The sequence below is a fragment of the Spermophilus citellus genome (assembly GCF_964194105.1).
Source record: "Spermophilus citellus genome assembly, chromosome: 5".
Taxonomy (NCBI): domain Eukaryota; kingdom Metazoa; phylum Chordata; class Mammalia; order Rodentia; family Sciuridae; genus Spermophilus; species Spermophilus citellus.
The window spans coordinates 44,028,895-44,039,451 of NC_138186.1; the positions used below are offsets into that span (position 1 = coordinate 44,028,895).

At 37.6% G+C, this 10,557-nt stretch overlaps 1 protein-coding gene across 2 annotated transcripts in view; it reads left to right on the forward strand.

Annotated features, from left to right (window-relative positions):
* LOC308648843 (class I histocompatibility antigen, Gogo-B*0103 alpha chain-like) overlaps nucleotides 1–8,783 on the forward strand; it is a 32,972-nt gene extending 24,189 nt beyond the window's left edge. The window contains exons 5-7 of one of the 2 annotated variants that reach the window (XM_081293916.1): nucleotides 193–252; nucleotides 7,254–7,376; nucleotides 8,078–8,783. The gene's annotated coding sequence lies outside the window, so the exon portion shown is untranslated. The remainder of the gene's footprint in view (nucleotides 1–192; nucleotides 253–7,253; nucleotides 7,377–8,077) is intronic. The other variant, XM_081293917.1, reaches the window with a different exon arrangement.
* Nucleotides 8,784–10,557: the final 1,774 nt, after the last annotated feature.

A 10,557-nucleotide genomic window follows, 5' to 3' on the forward strand; every position in this document is an offset into this window, starting at 1 on the left:
AAACCAAAAAAAAAATTTGCTTTATTACAATATTCTCCTTACCACAATGGTCTGGAACAGAACCCACAGTATCTCCAAAGTATGACTATATTTGAGCATTGGCTACATGATACACTATGTTTGCATCTAGTATATATCAGTGAATGAAAAACAGGCTAAAACTCCCACCTGATAAAATATATCTTCTAATAGGAAGAGGTAGCTGATACCCTCCAGGCAGAGTAATGAAGGACAATGTTCATATAGGAGGTGGTAAGTACTACAGGAAAGTGATCCAGAGTGTGGGTATGTAGGGACAGATACAATGACCGTTTTACCAGATCAGTCGGTGTGGGCCTTATGGAAAAGAACTTTGGAAGATTTAAAAGACATGAAAGAATTTGTGATGAGGATGTCCAGAGTAAGTTTTTTAGGGATACTTTTAATGCAAATGTACTAGGGTAGGATCCTCTCTGTGTTATGGGGATAGCAAGGAATCTGGGACATTCTGAGCAAAGTCATTGAGAGGGCAGAGATATGGCCAGATGCTACAGATCTGAGGGATGTCAGAATTCCTACTTTTGAATGAGGCAGTTTTGAGTAAAGATGAACACAGTGCATCTTCTCTTTTCAAAGATTCACTCTGGAAGTTAAGCTGAGTATAGAATCGAAACAAATGCTAGCAAGGCTATAGGGAAAAATGTAGGAACTGGTGCTATGCTCCAGGATGGATATATGGGTCCCTTTACCTGGAGTGTGAACAATGGGAATAGTGACTGGATTCTGGATCCACCCTGGAGATGGACTTTACAGAATTTCCTAATGGATTAAATCTGGAGTAAGAGAAAAAGGGAGTCAAGGAGAACACCCACAATACCAGACTATATAAAGAGATGGAGCTGCCAATGATAAGAAGAGAAAGACTCTGGAAGTTACATATAAGAATAGGGGACATGGCAGACACTTAGTGCAGGGGATGTGACCTGAGATGTGCACAAGAAATCCAAGTGAGAGCCAGGCACAGTGGTGCATACCTGTAACTCCTGCTAAGGCAGTAAGATCCCAAGTTCAAAGCCAGCCTGGGCAATTTAGAAAGACCTTGTCTCAAAATAAAAATTAAAAGGACTTGAGATGTAGCTTATTGGCAAAGCATCCCTGGATTCAGTTTCCAGTACCATTAAAAAAAAAAAAATGCAGGTTGATAATGGGACAAATGAGTCTAGACACATTTAGGAGAACTGTATGGGCAGAAGAAATAGATTGGTAGATGACATCATAGAAATTATGATGAGGTCACCAAGGGAATAATGGTTACTTGAGAGAAAGGGCATAAGGACTGAGACCTTGAGACCCAGTGTAAGTGATCTGATCAAACCACATTTCAAGAGCACAATGCACAGTTCTGGCTCTGCATCTAGAAGACACACAGACCAGGGAGTCCCAGATCTTCCTGTACACAAGAATGACCTGGATGTTACTATAACCTGCAGACAGTTTTAAGTCAAGCCTAAGATTCTATATGACAAGGCTGGTGCTGATGCTGCTGATCTGCTGATCACACATTTAATAATAAGATCAGAGATGAGGCCAGGCACTGTGATGCATGCCTGTAATCCCAGTGGCTCAGGAAGCTGAAGCAGGAGGATCACGAGTTCAAAGCCAGCCTCAGCAAAAAACTAGGTGCTAAGCAACTCAGTGAGACCCTGTCTCTAAATAAAATACAAATAGGGCGGGGGATGTGCCTCAGTGGTTCAGTGCCCCTCTACCCAAAAAAAAAAAAAAAAATAGAGACAAGGATTCCTAGGATGTTTGTGAGCATCTCTGGTAAGACTTGCTAAATAAGCAATTCTTGGATTGAAATGCCTAACACGTATGAGTGCGGGTCTATGGAGATGCCTGAGTGTTTTGTAACCCACCAGCAATTCTGATGTTCAACCAGATCAGAACCACTAAGATCAGTGATCAAAGAATGTCCAGGATGGGCAGGGTCTTAATCCACCTTTAAATGTATTTTCTGCCCCCTTAGAAACCCAAGCCAGGGTTCCATTTCACAAGCCCACTCTAATTAACAGTGATTGCTTAGAACACAGTATAATGAAAAAAATCTAAGGGTGAATCTGGATTCAACAGGAATTAATATAATATGGTAATATTGGGCCATGGCAAAGGAAGCAGCATCTCTTAAACTAAATGATGAAGGACCTTGATTTAAGCAGCAATTAGAGAGTCTTATTTCTGTTTTAGTACTTTTTTTTTTTTTTTAAGCAATACAGAAGATGGAATAAGGGCTGGCAAGATTAAGGTAGGAAAATCAATTAGAATACAAAAAGCTAGTAATTAGTAAATGGGACAGTATACCTCCCTGGATGACTCCCACATCCTGGAATCATTCATTGGCTAAAACAGGAAAGATACAAACTAAGTTGTCAAGGATAAATTAATCATATAAAGGACTGCAAATATTGAAGGCAGCTAATCATCAAACCCCTGATTTAACTGGGGCCAATTTTGAGAACTGGGAACTGAGGCTTTTTTTTTTTTTTTTTTTTTGGTATGTATGCTAAACCAGGTACAACCCATCTCTATTTTTTCCCACAACTATCTCACTGCCTTCTGCCCCAGATCTCTGGCTCTGCAGTGCCTCTTCTCTCTATAATAGTTTAAAGTACTGCCAATGTTGCCCCAACCCACCACTGATTCTCGCCAAGGAATTCTTAGTGAATTCAACATAAAAACTCATGTTTCAAACATGATACCATAATCCCAGGGCTACTAAAAACTAACCCATACAACTTCTCAGCAATTTAGAGATCATACCACAACACTGATGTGGTAGAAAGAAAAGACTAGCTTGGAAATGTGTCTCAGTTGACTCTTTGGGATTAGAAAACAAAATTTAGAGACAAGATGTCATTACAATGGTATAAGTAGCAACAGGCAAGCACATCTCTACCCAAGGTTTGGGAAAAGTTGGCAAACCATATCTGAAAATCCCTTCATCTGGAGACTGTCTAGTTCAGTTCAGCCACATGACTATTTAGGAATAAGAATTATCTAGCCAAATACTACAGAATTTAGCAGTAAAAATGAGGCAAAGATCTTGCAAGAAATCTTAAAAGAACTGCCTTATCCAAGCAATATATGACTAATGAGTAAAGTTTCAGGGTACATAAATAAAACTCATAATACATATCAGTCACGAAGCTGGCAGCACTGGGCACAGTGGCCCACATCTGTAATCCCGGCTACTCAGGAGGCTGAGCCAGAAGAATTGCACAATTGAGGCCAGCCTCAGCAACTTAGCAAAACCCTGTCTCAAAATAAAAAAATAAAAGGGATGGCAGTGTAGCTCAGTGGAACAGTGCCCCTGGGTTCAATCCAGGTACTACAAGGAATAATAAAAAAGAAGGCTGGTAGCACTATTAAAGAACTCTATACTGATACCATGTCTTGAATGTGAAGACACTTATCAAGCTCAGGAAATACCCATTTCTATGAAATTTAAGCCCTGCACTGAGAAACATCACAACTATCTATGATAGGACACCAAAACAAATTGGTTTTCATTTCTGGCTTCCACTGCAGATGTAGAAAGCTGGTAACACTGCTAACTGTCCTGATGACAATAAAAAGCCAAACAATTGAAAATAATAATAATTTTTCTTAAAAATCTCAGAAAGCTACCCAAGTAGCCTCAAATCTAAAAGAGACAGGATGTGAGTATCCGCTCACAGGAGGCAGAGCACAATGGAAAATGGGGCCACCACAAGTGGATCAGAAGTATTCAGCTAAAATTCTTTATGAACTGCTAAAGGACAACATGAAAAAAAGAACTCCTAGGAGCAACAGGTAAAATGGTAGTTCATACCCACTTGCAGGTTTTCCTCCACAAACCTCCACAGGATACTCAGGAGAAAGATGGGAGACAGGAAAGGAGGTTACAGAAGATACAGAACTAAAGAAGGGGAAATGCTGTCAGAGCAAAAAAGTGAGAGTACCACATAGCTATTTCTCATCTAAGAAACAAAAGATAAAAGGCTTTTTAACTAACATTTAAACAAAAAATAATACCAATTCTACACAATCTCTTCCAGAAAACAGAATGGGGATGAGGGAAAGGGAATATTTCCCAACTAATTTCATGAGGTCAGCATTATTCTGATGCAAGACATCACATAAAAAATAAAAAAATAAACCACAGAAGCCAAGGATTCTCAACAAAAACCTATCGAGCAGAGCCCAGCAATTATGAAAACAATTCCTCATACTTCAGTAGGATTTATCTTCAAAATCAAAGCAGTTCAATCAATATAATTCACAATTAATAAGTCATAAGAAAAATTATCATATCAATTGCTGCATTATGAACATTTGATGAAATTCAATATTTACTCATGATAAAACTCTCAGCAAACTAGAAACAGAAAAAAACTTCCTAAAATTGATAGAAAGGCATCTACAAAAAATCAATAGCTTATATCACACTTAACACTACAAGTCTAAAGTTTCCTCCCAAGGTCAGGAATAAGGCAAGGGTGCCTGCTTGTACCATTTATGTTGTATTGAAGGAAAAAGTTAGTGCAAAAAGGCAAGGAAAAAAAAAAACAGCATCCAGATAAGAAAAGAAAAAATAAAACTGGTTCCTATTTGCAGGAAACATGAGTACCTATCTAGCAATCTCAAAGAAACTATTGAAAAAGCTACTGGAATAAGCAAGATTACAAAACTAAGGTCAATCTACAAAATGCAACTGCATTTCTACATCCTGGCAATGAACAATTTAAAATATTTAAAGAACGATTTACAATAGCATCAAAAATATACCAGTTTTTCACAAAATGCTTATAAATAAATAAAATATGGGTAGCATCCATAGACTAACAATATTAAAAAAAATCATGGGAAAAATTTCAAGGAAAGCCTACATAAATGGTGAGGTATACTATGTTCATACACTGGAAGGCTTAATTGTTTAGCTGACAATTCTCTCTAAATTGATTTACAGGTTCCCAGCATTTTTTATAGATACTCATAAGTCCCTTAGGATTTCTTTTAGAAATTAATAAGCAGATTTCACAATTTCTATGGAAAGGTAAAGGAATTAAAATAGGAGAAACAAGGGCTGGGTTGTAGCTCAGCTATAGGGCACTCACCTAGCATGTGTGAGGCCCTGGGTTTGATCCTCAGCACCACATAAAAATATATAAATAAAATGAAGGCATTGTGTCCAACTACACCTAAAAAAAGATAAATATTTTTTAAAAAATAAAATAGGGGAAACATCATTGAAAATATAAAAAGTTGGGGGACACAGATTAATTTAAACATTTATTTTAAATCTGTAGTATTCTAGACATTGTGCTAGTAGCAAAAGCATTGATGGAACAGAGATTTTTTTTTTTAACCCACATATGGAGAAAGGATAGTCTTTAACACATGGTGCTAAAGCAACTGTAGATATGCAAAAACTAAAAATAAAATGAACCTCAACAGAGCCCTTCTGCAATATGTCAGGTAAACAGATAGCTCAGAATGCATTATAGACCTAAATGTAAACCTAAAACTACAAAATTCCTAGGAGAAATTGTTTATAATTCAGGATTAAAGATTTGTTAAATACTAGAAGGAAAAAATAAGCTGTAGTTCATCACAATTAAAAATGTCTGCCTCTGGGCTGGGGATGTGGCTCAAGTGGTAGTGCGCTCGCCTGGCATGCGTGCGGCCCGGGTTCGATCCTCAGCACCACATACCAACAAAGATGTTGTGTCCGCCGAGAACTAAAAAAAATAAATAAATATTAAAAATTAAAAAAAAAATGTCTGCCTCTTCAAAATATACTATAAAAAGAATAAAGCTGGGCACACAACTATAATCCCAGCAGCCCCGTAGGCTGAGACGGACGATCACAAGAGATCACAAGTTCAAAGCCAGCTTCAGCAATGGCGAGGCACTAAGCAACTCAGTGAGACTGTGTCTCTAAATAAATACAATACAGAGGTGCAGATGGGGCTCAATGGCAGAGTGCCCTTGGGTTCAATCCCTGATACCAAAAAAAATAAAATAAAAAAGCATACTACACCTTGGACAAAGTATCTGCAAAACATCTGTCCAATAAAGGACTCATACCTAGAATGTATAAAGCACTCTCAAAACTCAAAAACAAAAGCAAAAAAAATTTAAAAAACAAAATACCTCAGCATTCATCAAAAAAAGATATATGAATGGTAAATAATCACGTATTAAAGCAGAAAAAAAGGTGAGAAAATGTCTATCCCAACTATGGCATAGATATACTGTTATATGTTGCTGGTAGGAATGCAAAACATTACAGGCACAGTGACAGTTTAGCAATTTCTTATGAAGCTTATCAAACTCAGTAATCCCACACCTAGGCATTTAAGATAACTTTTTAAAAATTAACATTCACCCAAAAACCTAAGTCAGTATTAATAATGGCTTTATTCAAAACAGCCCTGTATTAGTCAGCCTTTCAACACTATAAATACCTAATACAAGCTACTTGTGAAGAAAGGTTTATTTAGTTCACAATTACAGAGGTTTAATGTCCAAAAAAAAAAACAGCACAGGCTCTGTGGCAAAGGCCACCCCTTGGCTGTGCCACATTGTGGCAAAGAGCAACAACAGGAGCACCAGCAGGAGCAAGGTTATATCTTGAGCCAGGAAGCAGAAGGTGGAAGAGCCAAATTCAGGCTTTTCCAACCCTCAAAGTCCCACAAGAACTACCTATCCAGCCACCTCCTGGCTATAACCTAAGGCCTGCCCACTAGGCTCTACCTCCCAAAGGTTATATCACTTCCCAAAAACACCACCCCAGGGACCAAGGTTTCAATCACAATATACCCTGAAGGACACTCATACCATACCCAAACCAAAGCAAGTCCCAAACTGGAAGCCACCCAAATGCCCTTCAACTGGTAAATGGATAAACACTATACTAGCAAAAAGAAGGAATGAACTAATGATGCATGCCACAATATGGATTAACCTCAGATGTATTATACTAAGGAAGTATCACCAAGGTATCTCCAAAAAAATTCCACATGTGAATATGTGGAAAATAAGCAAAACATGGCAACAAGATTATTCTGTAAAATAGAGTTATCATGACCCATGTTTATTAGCTGCTACATAGGTTCGGTTGTTATAACTTAATTCCAAATAACGGGCTACTCTCTGACCTGTGATGGTTTTATAATAGGAAGGTCTGGGCTGGTATGCTGTCAGCAATATTGACTTTAATATTCTTGCTCTAGAACTCCAAAGGCAGCTGTTTTCAACTTTGCTGCACCTAGGAATCACATGGAGATTTTTTAAAGTGAGAATGTCTGGTCCAATCCTTCTCGTTTGATTGATAGAAGGTGTGACCTCAACATTGGGTAAGTTATTTTTGTATTTTTTTGTTTGGGGGTACCAGGGATTGAATTCAGGGACACTCAACCACTGAGCCACATCCCTAGCCCTATTTTATATTTTATTAGAGACAAGGTCTCACTGAGTTGCTTAGCACCTCCCTAAATTGCTGAGAATGGCTTCGAACTCGAAATCCTGCCTCCGCCTCTCCAGCCACTGGGATTACAGGCATGAGCCACCGCACCCGACAACATTGGTTAAGTTATTGATTGGTTGGCTATTTATTTTTGAGACAGGGTCTCACTATGTTTCCCAAGATGGTCTCAAAATCTGGACTCAAGCAATCCTCCTGCCTCAAGCCTCCTGCCACCACATCCAGCAAAGGATTTTTTAAAACCCCATAAGTAATTTTAATGGGCAGCAAAGTTTGGGAATTGCTGCCTTCAGGATTGCTCACATCTATCTGGTCCAAAATGGCCTATCACACCTGCATCCCAAACAGTGGGAAGAGGAAGGAAGCATCACCTGAATCTAAATACTTGATTCTGTTCACTCACTAGCCAATCACAGGGCCACTCTTGGTTGCATGAGATACAGATAATAGTAAATTTATTTCAGTCAGCCATACATCCAGATAAAAATTATTTTATTAGGGAAGAAGAGGAAGAAAGGTATTGAGAGATAACCAGCAATCTTTCCTACCACCACCCTTTTCTTTTTCAAACAGAAGCAATCACTCTTGGCAAAAGTACTAATGCTTGGATTTGGAGACAAAACTCATCAACAGGCTTTTCTGACTTTGCCAGATCTTATCCACATGAAGATGAAATCAAAGATTGTACAAATCACCAGACAGAGAAAGAGCCAAGCTTGACAGCATGTGTCAGAATATCCACCCCTGCAATTACATGAATTTTCACCTGAAGATGGTGTTGGTAGGAATAAGTTGGACAAAGGCAGGCAAGACTATCAAAATTCCATATTCAAGTTTCAGTTTGACTAACTACATGAAACATTCACAATATAGAAAAACTTCAGAAAGTTTGCAGGGTTTGTTTTGATTGTTTGTTTGTTGTGTCAACTCCTTATACTTGCTTGGAAAGCACTCGGCCAGGCCACTGAGTCACACTCCAGCCCCAAGATAGAAAAACTTCAAAGGAAGGGGTCTTCCTCTAAATTCCCCCAAACCCTGGACCTGAAAGCATTTTAATAAAATTAAACAACTTTTTCTGGATTTTTCATTGCAGATTTCTTTGATACTGATTCTGCATGCAAGCCTTGTTTTCCAGAAGAAATTCAATTATAATTTCATCATCATGCATCTTGGGTGCAGCTAGCCTACATGAAATAAAATTTACAGAAACTTATGAAATGATAGGTCACCTTAGAATGTGATAGCAAACTATAAGTAATTCAAGTTCCACACAATAAATCTGGTATTAATGGAACCATTTCTTTATAGAAAATCACATCTATGTTCACAGATTTAAAAAAAAAAAGTGAAGTTTGGAAAAATTAAGTAATTTGTTTAAAGTCAGAAAATTAGGAAATAGACTTTCTAGATTTGAACTACTGGTGGTCAGACTTCAAGTTTTATATCTTTCATTACACCATAAAGCATCATATATGTTATATAGCTGTTATTACTTGGTAGGTTTTTGTCTCTCTTATTTTCTCCTCTTGTTCCAGTTTTACCTTTCCACTTACACTGCTTCTCTCCTACTTCTCTCTCTCTGCCAAATACCAATCCTATGCACATAAAATCTCACAGAAGGAAAAAAGGCAAGCAAAGCAGAGAGGGCCTCCTGGACCACCACCTTCCAACATTCCTCTGCAGAGCCACACCAATCTTCTGTGACTGCTCCCCCACACATAGGCCTGGCTTCTCTGGTAGTAATTTTGACTTTGAGTCTAATTCAGGCATTCCATCATTTCACATTGTGTATCTCTACCTCTGGTCTCTTCTTTCTACTAACGATTTGGCTAGCCATTTCTAAAAAATTTAGAAAACACTCTAAATCCCATTTTCATCATCTCACTCCCAGTCAAGATCACCAAAAGCTCTCTAATACCAATTCACTTTGAAAAATCTCCAGTGTTATTATGAGGAGAGCATTCAATATTTTCTTTAATACTACTAAACAGCACTGAGTTTACTTGCTGTCTACACTAAAGGACAAGGTGTAAACAGTAAAACTTGTAATGGCTTCTGAGGCAATCAGCTGTTTATTACAGTAGTTTTGTGCTAAGAGGAGGTGTTTTTTTAAAATCTTCCAAGGAATTTTTCAGAAACCTGTATATTTAAGTACATGTAGGAAAGTGCAGAAATCATAATACATGTTCACAAAGCAAAACATGAGCTACCACAGTCCATATTCATAGATTAAGAAGTAACAGTCACAAAACTGACTGAAAGAGAACAGCCATATTATATTTCACCTGTCTTTTTACTTTGTAATTATATTTCACTTTTATTTCCCTTTGTATACCATAAAAGACACTTACAATAAAGACTTGAACTCAAGACAAATTTTCTTTGGAGAAATTGATAGCACTGCTCTTTACATCATATTTTTTTTAAATGAAGGCAAAATATAAAAAATAAAAAATATCATCTAAAAAACTCTTAAAAATAGATTTCTTTTTTTTAAAAAATTTTTTTTAGTTCTCAATGGACACAATATCTTTGTTTATTTAGTTTTTTTTTTTTTAATGTGGTGCCAAGGATTGAACTCAGTGCATCATGCATGCTAGGCAAGTGCTCTACCACTGAGCCACAACCCCAGCCCCAAGAAATACATTTCTTAATGGGGACACACATGTATGTAGAAGTGATAAGAAAAACAACAACCCAAACCAACTCTCCTCCAAGAAAGGACAAAACTGGAAATGCAGAGAAAAACAAGTGTAAGTGACAAAATCCAAAATTACTAAAGAGGGGCTGGGGTTCTGGCTCAGTGGCTGTCTCAGTGGGCAAAAGGTGCAACTTATACAGACCAGGGGGGAAAATACAGAATGTTCCTGCACTTCTGCCCTTTTCAATGCTTTCTTCACTCAAATCACTCAATACAATTTCACTCTTTAGGTTCTTAATCAAGAAAACGACAATCCTTAATGCTAGGCACTGCAACAGACATAATCAATTCATAGCAAACAATTCTAGATTAATTAATTTTAAGCACTGCAAACACACTTAATCATGACAGG